At 35.7% G+C, this 12500-nt stretch overlaps 1 long non-coding RNA gene across 1 annotated transcript in view; it reads left to right on the top strand.

Annotated features, from left to right (window-relative positions):
- Nucleotides 1-8009, top strand: part of LOC137630393 (uncharacterized) — a 118674-nt gene extending 110665 nt beyond the window's left edge. Inside the window, exon 3 of the long non-coding RNA XR_011041701.1 lies at nt 7948-8009. This is a non-coding gene — a long non-coding RNA (uncharacterized lncRNA). The remainder of the gene's footprint in view (nt 1-7947) is intronic.
- Nucleotides 8010-12500: the final 4491 nt, after the last annotated feature.

Here is a 12500-nt window from a genome sequence, read left to right as displayed (position 1 = left end):
CAGATGATTTTCTAGTAATTTGTTTCTTGAAGCCGAATAAATTTTGTACTTAGGATGTCACAGGTTCCTTTATCAAATTCCATCCGTTTGTGAATAATAAACCTTGAATAAAGCTCCATCTCTCTCTCTCTCTCTCTCTCTCTCTCCTCTCTCTCTCTCTCTCTCTATATATATATATATATATATATATATATATAAATATGTATATATATATATATATATATATATATATTTATATTTATATATATATATATATATATATATATATATATATACACACACACATATATATATATATATATATTCTCACACACACACGTATACATATATATATACATATATATATATATATATATATATATATATATATATAATCTGAGTAGCTCCATGTACTTAATATAGACTGGAACGCATGAGTAGCCTTGGTATTATGAACATGTAAATGAAATAATGAATGAATTCTCTACATTTACATCCAGCCACTTTTTTATGCTCTCTCTCTCTCTCTCTCTCTCTCTCTCTCTCTCTCTCTCTCTCTCTCTCTCTCTCTCTCTCTCTCTCTCTATTTTGAATTGCATGACCTGGTTAATAGCGGTAGGTCCCAGGTTAATTGGTTTTGGTCCGTGAAGCGAGAGAAGGTTCCCGCAGTACTTTCATTGCGACCAGTCCAGATTCCGAGAATTCCCAGAGGGTTGCAAGCATGAGGAAGCGAATCTATTTCTATTCTTTATGATAGTTAACACTTTGGGTTATAGAACTGAAATTGTTACTTTTATGTAAATAAAAAAAAATCATGTACATAATAATAACAGGTGACTAAACCGTTTTCTGCTATGAGGAATTCGAATTTCCATCTTTCTTTTAAGTAAATTTTCCATTGAGAAATTCTGAATATTCTATGCTATGTAGATTCTTTTATTATTCTTATAAATTAGTTGCCTAGATTGAATAAAGTTGGTCATCGTAGATTAACACGTCTTTATGATATATGCTGAGTAAGCTTAACTGTTTATAATGAAGCTGAGGTAGCCTCATTTATCATTGTATAGTGTACACTTATCTCTTATAACGAGTAACTATAAGGGATTTGATGTATGGAATTGTTCGTGTCATATTGTATCGCATCTATGATTTTTCCTCTCGATCCTGTTTTGTATATGCGATTTATGTACTATTGAAGATTGCTAGCCAAGTTAACATCACATTAATTTATACAAGAATAACGTATGCAGATACTAAAAGATTAATGATAACAATGATAACGATAATAATCGTGATAATAATAATGATGGTGATTATGATACACATGTCAAGTATGAATTTATTTATAGATACAGAAGGATAGATACAGAAGGAAAGAGTAATGTGAGAAACTTTGATGGGCAATATCTCGTGATGCTTAATGATGATAGGTTCCTCTTTAATGATTGCCTTTGACTAATTATGGTGATGTAGTGCTATAGATGTCATCCATAACCTATCATAATTCATCATGCATTGATAATATTGAATTAAGGACAACTTTGTATCCTTCGCACACACTCATAAACAGAGAGAGAGAGAGAGAGAGAGAGAGAGAGAGAGAGAGAGAGAGAGAGAGAGAGAGAGAAATGATTAATTTAGCTTATAAGCGTACCCCCATGTGACGGGAATGAAGGGGTATGAGGATAAGACGAGCTCTGGAACAACTATATATATATATATATATATATATATATATATATATATATATATATATATATATATATATATATTTAACAATAACAGGTATTTATAGGACCCCAAGGGATCACATAAGAGTGAAAATTGCTTGTGTACATTCAACGGCTTTTGTCATTAAAGCGTACATTGCCATAAAAATGACAAAATAATAACGGTAATGAAAATAAATTTGAAATTAACGTGTTACATTCATCGGTTTTTGTCGTTTAATTTGGTTACTGCATGTGGTGTGTGAGAGAGGACATTATTTTTTTTTATATGTATATGCGTTGCTCGCTGCTCATATATTACTCGTTTCCACTCTCCTGAATCATACATTCATATGAAAGAGGGCATCATGCACTAGATAGGCGCATTGTTGTCTTGCAAGTGATATGCAGGTTTAAGGACGATGGTTATCCAGTTTTCTTTTCGACGAACGTTGAGGAGGAAAGCTTTCAGTAGTACTATGAAGGACAAGGAATGGGACTGTATGTAGGGGCGTTGGTGTGCATGAAGACTTGCGTCGCAGTGTGTAGTCTTTTGCTATGTGCTGCTTTGCTCTGGGTCCATAAGTCTGATGGCAAAGGGTAAATTTTCCACAATCTGATATAGGCACTGGAGATCAATAGAGGAGGTGGTGGACGGAAAAAGTCCTCATGAATGACCAACATGACGCCATACAACATATTAGCCACTGAAACGTCTGTGGTGTCCTTGGTAGTGGTTCTTAGTCTGAGGAGGAAGTAGGGAAGTTATGGAAATCAACAGCTGTCAGTGAAGAAGGACATCAATGCTGCTTTGATAGTACAATGGAAGCATTTCATTCTATTTGCTGCAAGATTGTAAGCGGTAGTCTAATATATGGTGATGCCAAGATGATGGCCTAATAATGTCCACAATTGAAAGGTAAAAATGTTACCTCGGTCGGAAGTAATATGCTTTGGGATGCCGAGTCTTGCCATCCATCTGGAAATTAAGGCAGCATTACATGAGGCTGATGTTGCAGCTTGCATGATGCATCAGGCTAGCAAAACGAGTGATCGATGACTTTGAAAAGGTAACGATATCCTTGTGACGTGTGTAGGGGGCCAACTACGTTAACATGAATGTGGGCAAAACGATGCCAATACTGATGGAAAGTGCCACACCTGAATCCATGTGCTTTTGCATTTCTGAAGTTTGACAAATTATAGACGCAGACCCAATCCTTGGCATTTTTACTAATGTCATACCATATGGATTAATTGAAACACCTCTCGGTGCATAGAAGCAGGTATACATGGATGTGGCCTAAAAGTACTGTGATATCACAGAGGAGTCATTGAAGACAATATTTTCCCAAAGGAGAGACGTGCAGGATATTATGCAGGTTTGATACTTGGGTCCTTTCGTTAGGCTTCGGCTAAAGCCTTGTGTAATCCATTCCCAGGTGGACGGCTGTCAGTGTGTTTTAAAAAGGGTATTGGTGATGGGAGAGAGATGTCAGCTTCGAGTGGAAAACCAGGCACCGTTCAGCGAGGGCATGCACAAGGGCCATGTAGTCCTTGAGAATGGAGAAGGACGTACCCTCGAAGAATTGTCTGAAGTGACAAACAGCCAAATACACAGCCAATAGTTTGCTGTCAAAGGTGAAATAGCTGAATTTAGCCTTGGAAAGTTTTCTACTGAAGAAGGCCAGTGGGCAGTGAGATCTGTTGATTATTTGTTTGAGTATTGCCTCTACGGCGACGTCACTGGCAGTGGTGGAGAGTATGAGGGGTGCAGTTGGACGAGGAAGGTGAAAACAGTAGCAATTGATAGGGTTTTTTTTATTATTTTTTTTTCTTTTTTTACATTGAAGAAGGCTACCTCCTAAAGGAGGCCCCACTTCATGTTCTTTTTGGCTTGCCCTTGTAAGTGTTGTAGAGGAGGGCAAGAGTGGTTTCAGTGGTTGGCAAGAACCAGTGATAATAGTTCACCATGCCTAAGAGCTCTTGCAGTGCATTGATGGTCGAGGATGTGGGAATTTCTGTACTGCTGATACCTTCTCATGGAAGTGGTGAATGCCATCATGAGTGATGCAATAATCAAAGAATGCCACTTCCATGGCACCAAAGGTACACTTGTTATGATTTACGGACATTTCTTCGAAAACGTTTCTTCAAAAACAGATCTTCGAAAACTTTTCTTCAAAATCAGATACTTCAAAGTGCATTCACATCGAAATTGTTTTACTTAGAATATCATACCATAGAAAATTTATCTGCACGCACTGACTTGGAATGTTGTATATGTTAGATATATCGTTATATTTTTTCTCTTTTTAATTTTTTTTTCTGTCTAATCCAGGTGCCCTCAAAGTAGTCAAGAACATTTTCTGCTTCATGGGGAATAATATTGGGATCAGTGAGCATATCGAACCCTTCGACAACTTTGGTGTCAGAAATGCAAGAGCTGATACCATGCATTATTTAGAGCAAATTGGGCATCAGTATCATAACGTGATTTGAATCCATATTCACAAACTTTCCTATATATACATTGATAAAAATGCAAGAAGCAACCATAGCTGGAACATGACGAAAATTCTAAGGTGATTGAATTAATCATTTAGTTAATGTTGACCTGATGGACAACTTAGGGACAAGACCTGTAATTTGTTTAAAAATTACACTTAGGTGTGTTCTTTTTTATTCTGTAATAACACATAAAATAGTGGAATTGTAAGCCCATTTTTAATGCCATGAATGGTATACAATAGTTCAAACATAATTGGCACCATTTTGATTGTCCCGTCTGTATATAAATAGGGCAGGTAGAGAGAAATTGTAAGTTCTGGTGTGTGGAAAATATCAACATACTGTTATCAAATGGATTAGAATCAACGAAGGCCAAAATAGGAGTAATTATATGTTTATGTGCCAAATGGGCTGGTGATGCAGCCTCAGGTATGTCTTCTGGGTTTATGCACCCCTGAGGATACCCCTTCAAGGGGCTGAGGGTTGAAAATGCTTTAGCACCATGAAGGTAGGTATTGATATTGGTGATGTTGAGGAGGGGATGTGATCTGTTTCTATCTGCAAAGTAAAACATCTATAATCCTCATAAGGGCATAGCGATTCATCGTTCTTCAGAATGTTGTGCAGGGGTAACAACTATGGGCTTGAGCTATTTTGATAAAGGCCCATATTTTCCCTTTCGAGAAAAGTGTGTTTAGGAGCTGCCAAATGTTCTGGGGCCAAACACCTGAATCTTCCAAGCACTGGGGCCATGTCATCTTGATATGGTGATAGATACCATGCTTGGCAGAACCATGTGTGTCTGGTTTAGTTATGGACGGAAGACTATAAAGTAAGGAGGTGGCTATAAAGTGAGGAGGTGGGGGTAGGCAACCGTGAACATCCAGATGTGGAGAGGGAGATACATGGGAGCAACTTATAAAGGTGTGGATAAGTAAGAGCTGGTGTTGCCTAAGTGTTTATGTGCGACGTCAACCAGGAGGTGGCATTGTACGAGAAAATCTGCACTGATGAGAATCAGTGTAATCGGCGACAGTGAAATTCCACCAAAACTAGGTGGCACTAAATGTTAGTATCAACATCTGATGACCCTGAGTGGGGATATCAGACTCGTTGGAGGCCACCAGGCGGGCATCAGCAGTCTTGGAATGACAGTGTCACACCATAAGAGAGAATGTGGCAGAAAAGAACAACAGGCTCAGTAAAAAGTAAACTTCAAATTCTGAGTTGTGCAAAAAGAAGAAATTAGTTTATGGAGAAGGGCCTACTTATATGTTTTTTTTCATCACTAACATCTGGGACCACGTTTCTTAGCAGTAGCAATGAATCTAAGGTGGTAGTAGCACAACTGTGGGTGAGGGGCCTCATCCAGTGAATGATGTTGAGGGCATAAGTTGGGGTGCGGGCATGGGCGCCATTGGTGGGTAATTTTGTGGCTTTGTTGTTACACAGGCATATTGCAAGGTATGCGTTGATGTCTCACAGCACTCACGTCTGCTGTTATCATTTGTCCCCTTCGTCAGGTGTTGTTGATGGAGTTTTTGACAGTGAACAAGTTGTTATCGATAAATGAGTCGACTCTAGTCATCAGTTCTTTAATAGGCAAGGGTTTGACATTGGTAACGTTGAGTTGCAGAGGTTCAGCAGGGTTGTACCCAATGGGTACCAGCTTGGTTCACTTCACGAGGAGAACCATCTACAGCGGGCAGAATTCAAGCAATACTGACAATTTCTCTGAGGGCCATCAACCCCTTTTGATCCCCCAACAGTAGTTGAGAGGGCTAAAAAATATTAGGAGATATGATTTGAAGACATTTAACTGTATGAATGCGTCCCTTTGCTTGCAAAGCTAAACGGATATTTCTGGAAAGGTACTGTTGGGGATTGCACGGAGGACATGGTCTGCTTTGCTACTTGAGTGGGTCTCGACATCCTTGATGCAGAACTGAATCTTGGCAAGCTAAATCCAGATGAGTCGGGGTCCATGTTGGACATCGTCAAACAATATAGCAGACGAAGCGGTGAGCTGGGAGATGGGCTGGGTGTTCGAGGCACTCCATAGGTTAGCAATGTGACAGGATTGAAGGAGGTATAAGGAAAAGACTAGCTCCCGAACAACTAACTATATTTAGCGATAACACAGGTATTTATAGGCCCACCAAGGTGTCTAATACGGGTAACAATTGCCTGTGTACATTCAATGACTTTAGTCACTTTTGTTTAAATTGGCATAAAAATCAACAAAACTAGTACCCTATAATCAATGGGTTTTGTCGTTTAATTTGACTGGAAAATTTTGGTAGTTACTGCATCTGCTGCTATAAGAAAATATAGCGGGCATTCTTCTCTATTCTGCGTTGCATTTTTACCTGCACGTGCACTACACCTACTTCCTCTCCTATCTATAGGTCTTGTTTTTTCATGTAGTGAATGCAGTTGGCTCAATTTCTCGTCTCGACTGGTACTTAGAATTATGTGCTATTTATGATCTATTCATTATTGAAAGCACTAAAGAAAGTACCGACTACGAAAAGACAAAATCCTTTGCACTGCGATGTCTCTGAGTTTGATGCCTTTTTCTCTGGACCATTCTTCATTATTCTACTGTTTAATCCTATCCAGAAGTTATTGACCAGAAACAATGATATATTTTAGGTCCAATATCCTTTCGTTGTTTTAATATATAAAGAGATTCTCAACTAGGCCAACATAGAGAATGATCATTCGGCATATTACAATGGAGTATGGTTGCCGTCATCTCTAACCACCAGTTATTCTCATAGACTGCTGCCATCCAATTAGATCTACCCACGTAAAATCAGGTGTAGACTAACCTGCTCTCCTTTTCCTCAGTCTGAACACCCAGCCAATAAAATCCCAGAGATTTCACTATAACTATTTTGCTAATGAAGAATTTTAAGTATTTGCGGCGTAGCAACATGAACCACTTCCTTAATGTTAACTTTATTGACTCATAGTTTTGGTATTTTCGCAATTAGCACCTCTTTTTTGTTAGGTACCGGATAATGACTTGAGTTATTTTGATATAAGTTATGCTACAGTTAGGTTATTAGATTATCATAATGCAAGTTCATGAAGCGAGCTGCAACCGACCTTAGCATAACTTGACTTCTTAAACCCTACTCAAGTCTCTAGACTCCAGAGGAATAATTATGTTTGCAAGGTTATGCAACGCTTTGTTCGCGATAACCAGAAGATTTTTTTCACTCGGGATAAGAACTTGATAAAAATAAAATTGAACGAATAAAGTCCAGATAACGTTAATTTTTGGTAAAATCAGTTTGAAGTACCATACATACAAAAAGTATTCAGTTGAATGTGGTAAAGAAAATATTTAACTTCGCTTTCACTTTGTGCTGCTACGTTGTAACTCTACGGTCCTTATTTTGAATGTTGTACACATCTGTTGTTGCTTTTGAAGAAAACAGTCTAATTATAGCTTGCCATTGAAGAGTCCCGAGTCATGAGCTAATTCAATTTCTATGGCCTATCATCAGAACCCTTAGTGCTCCACGAGTTGAATTTACAATATTCGTATTTTGAATAAGTTATAATTAATTTTGATTTATTAATATATTATGTCTATAATATCATATTATGCATAACCATTTCGTTTAACTGTGTTTTGTGTGAAGGAATATGTCATTTTGAATATTTGAATCATATATTTATGATAGTTATATATGAAGAAATAATTAAAGATATTACATTGTAAATGTTTCAGGCTGTGATTCATACCAACCAACGTATACAGATTATGGTGGGACAACAGTTGTGATCAAGGAGGTAAGTGATAAAATTTTGCATTTAATACGTTTCATATATATATATATATATATATATATATATATATATATGTATATATATACATATATATATATACATATATATACATATACATATATATATGTATATATATATATATATATATATATATATATATATATATATATATATATATGAGTGTGTACAAGTGAAAAAGACACACATACACACTTATATATGCATTCATATATATGTATATATATATATATATATATATATATATATATGTATATGTATATATAAATATATATATACATATATAATTATACATATATATGTGTTTATTAGAATATTCTATTTCATCAATTGATTATAGTTATTTTTTGTATCATAATATATAATTCCCAATAAACTCCCCTAATTTATAAAAAAAAATATGGAACCATCATTTACGAAGTTATGGGATCATTTGCCCTTCAGATATTCGAAAGTCGTTGGTATTTAGCTATTGTAGGGAGTATATGGTTGGACTGAGGTCGTTTAGGTTAGCCAGGTTTATCTCCTAGTGAAAATGACGAAGATATCTCTTTCTTTTATTAAAATTGATACACCTCTTTGGCATCATGCAGCTGTCGGCTTATCATATCGGTTTAAAGTGAAAATTTAAGGCCATCGAACATTGCTATGAGACCTTTCCATTAAACTTTCAAGTATGAAACTAATTGCATCTTTTAAATAACATGAAAAGAAATTAATTGAATCATTCAAATAACATGAAAAGAAATTAATTGAATCATTCAAATTAAATGAAAAGAAATTAATTGAAATTCAAAATAAGAACTTTCAGTTTTGTTACGTCATATTTACGGCAAATGATGAGATGTTTTTATAGTATCCCCATATGACTCTCCTATGGATGAATGAAAGAGGGAAGAGAAAATTCCCACAAATTAGGAGTTGATTGTCCGTGTCGGGAGATTTTTGATCGATAACCGATAACGTCATTCATCCGACCGAGTCAGGAATGTGGTGATGATGTGTACAAAATCTGACAATCTTTCCGTGTTAAAAAAAAAAAAAAAAAAAAAAAAAAAAAAAAAAAAAAAAAATTTGAATTCTTGAATATTGGCTTAATCATTTATGTATGGCTTTTTATGCCTCAAGTTTTTTTTTCTTTTATATTTTTTGGTACGAATTCCTTTTTCAAAACCAATATATATTTTTAATAATGGTTTGATAAATTATTTGTGGCTTTCTATACTTTTTTTTCACAATAAAAAAAATACTATGAAATCCAATATTTTTTTTTTTCCATTATTGGTTTAATTAATTATGTATGGCTTTCTTTGCCTTATTTTTTATTTGTTGTTTCTCAGTTAGGATTGCTTTTTGAAAACCAATAGTGTTTTAGTCATTTATGTAGGGCTTTCCCCCTTAATTCTTTTCAGAGTAAGAATGACATTTTGTGAAAAACAATAATCTATGTAATTAATCTTTATAAAATTTTAATGTTTCAACACCTATCATCTGTCTTATAGTTTTTAAGTGCCTCATTCCATATTACTGTATGATTGTCAGTCTTATAATTCTCATAGAAAATAGTCCCGGAACCTTTGATAATTATTGCTTTAAAAGATCCCCTATTTCCTCATTAGACGTCATTATCATTTTTTCATTAATAACTTATCTCTGATTCAAAGGTGTTTTCATAAGAATATTTTCCAATTTAGAATAAAGAAGTTTTTGTTCTTATTTTTTTATCAAAGCTTTCCCTTATAATTTCTTTTCGGTTTCATCATAAGTTCCAAGTACAATAACTTAATCGTTTAATTACTAATAATTTGCTCCTCTAGATTATAAAGTTTTACATGTTTGATATTTTCATTGTGCGCTTTCTTGATGTAAATCGTCTCAATCTACCGTGTGATGCCCTATACAAAATTAAGCACATATCAAATACTTTCAATATATATATATATATATATATATATATATATATATATATATATATATATATATATATATATATATATATATCGCCAGGCGTCTCTATCTTCAGCTTTTAAATAATTTCAAATCAATACTTCTCCATTCATCATCTCCTACTTCACGTTTCATAGTCCTCAGCCAAGTAGGCCTTGGTCTTCCAACTCCTCTAGTGCCTTATGGAGCCCATAAAGAATTCACAACCTTTACCATAATCTAATCCACATAAGGCATTCGGGTAATCTCTCTTATAATTTTATTTCTAATCCTGTTCTGCCATTTAATTCCCAATATTCTTCCGAGGGCTTTGTTCTCAAATATTCAAAATCTGTTAGATATTGTTTCATTGTCATACCACGACTCGTGTCCACACAGTAACGTTCGATCCCAAGTATGAGGTAGAAATTTATTTCTATTTGAACATGATGTTGTGTTGATATTTATCCATATTGACTCATTAGGGGTAATTTGAATGAATTACTACCAATTGTGTCACATGGTGGCCCGGGAAATTGGGTAAAACTCGCTGGTAAGAGACTGATGTCTCGCCAGGTAAATCCTCGGACAGCTAGATAGTGTCAGGTTCCAATTTCTTTTATGGGCTCTCGTGGCATGGTTGGTTTCGACCTGGCCTTTCATTAGAAGGGGCTAGCGTTCGATCCCAAGTATGAGGTAGAAATTTATTTCTATTTGAACACGATGTTGTGTTGATATTTATCCATATTGACTCATTAGGGGTAATTTGAATGAATTACTACCAATTGTGTCACGTGGTGGCCCGGGAAATTGGGTAAAACTCGCTGGTAAGAGACTGATGTCTCGCCAGGTAAATCCTCGGACAGCTAGATAGTGTCAGGTTCCAATTTCTTTTATGGGCTCTCGTGGCATGGTTGGTTTCGACCTGGCCTTTCATTAGAAGGGGCTAGCGTTCGATCCCAAGTATGAGGTAGAAATTTATTTCTATTTGAACACGATGTTGTGTTGATATTTATCCATATTGACTCATTAGGGGTAATTTGAATGAATTACTACCAATTGTGTCACGTGGTGGCCCGGGAAATTGGGTAAAACTCGCTGGTAAGAGACTGATGTCTCGCCAGGTAAATCCTCGGACAGCTAGATAGTGTCAGGTTCCAATTTCTTTTATGGGCTCTCGTGGCATGGTTGGTTTCGACCTGGCCTTTCATTAGAAGGGGCTAGCGTTCGATCCCAAGTATGAGGTAGAAATTTATTTCTATTTGAACACGATGTTGTGTTGATATTTATCCATATTGACTCATTAGGGGTAATTTGAATGAATTACTACCAATTGTGTCACGTGGTGGCCCGGGAAATTGGGTAAAACTCGCTGGTAAGAGACTGATGTCTCGCCAGGTAAATCCTCGGACAGCTAGATAGTGTCAGGTTCCAATTTCTTTTATGGGCTCTCGTGGCATGGTTGGTTTCGACCTGGCCTTTCATTAGAAGGGGCTAGCGTTCGATCCCAAGTATGAGGTAGAAATTTATTTATATATATATATATATATATATATATATATATCGATATGTATATATATATATATATATATATATATATATTGTATATATCGATATATATATATATATATATATATATATATATACAGTATATATACATATATATATTCATTTAGATTATTTTAAATATTTTATTAGTTTTTTCTTCTCCAAGACAAAGAGAGAGAGCCTTACCTTATTCCTTATTCTATGTTTGGGTTCCCCCAGGTCCCTCAGTGTGAGGCACCTCGTATATCCACCAGAGAGTTGCTAATGCATCTTCCGGTGTATTTTGCATCTTCCAGTCTTGGATGGTCTGGGATGCATCTTAGGTATTTATCGAGCTTATTGTTAAACACATCTACGCTCACTCCTGATATTTTTCTTAGATGAGCTGGCAGCGCATTGATAGTCGCTGCATTATCGATGCTGGTGCGTAGTGGATTAATGTCCTGTGCGCCTTCGTTAGTTTTCTTGGTATAGATTTTGGCACTATTAATCTACCTCGGCTTGCTCTTTCTGATATTTTTAGCTCCATGATGTTTTCAGTAATTCATTCTATTTGCTTCCATCTTGTATTATCATGTAGCGTTCTCTTCTCCTTTCTAAACTGTAGTTTTAAAAATTGCAGTCTCTCCCAGTATTGAAGTTCCTTAACTGCTTCTATTCTAGCAGTATAGGACCTTTGTACACTATCTATTTATGCAATATCCTTTTGGTAGTGTGGGTACCATATCACATTGCAGTACTTGAGTGTACTACGTACATAAGTTTTGTAAAGCATAATCATGTGTTCAGCTTTTCTTGTTTTAAAGTGTCTGAATAACATTCCCATTTCTGCTTTACATTTAGCCAACAGTGTTGCTATTTGGTCGTTGCATATTCCTATTTAACATTACACCAAGGTCTTTAATTGCTTCCTTGTTTGTGATTGTCTCATTATTAGGTCCCTTGTATGCATATACCATTCCTTCTCTGTTTCCATAATTTACTGAATCGAATTTATCGGAG

Source organism: Palaemon carinicauda, chromosome 38 (assembly GCF_036898095.1).
Source record: "Palaemon carinicauda isolate YSFRI2023 chromosome 38, ASM3689809v2, whole genome shotgun sequence".
Lineage (NCBI taxonomy): Eukaryota > Metazoa > Arthropoda > Malacostraca > Decapoda > Palaemonidae > Palaemon > Palaemon carinicauda.
Note: the sequence above shows the minus strand (reverse complement) of the source record. Positions and strands in the feature narration are given on the sequence as shown.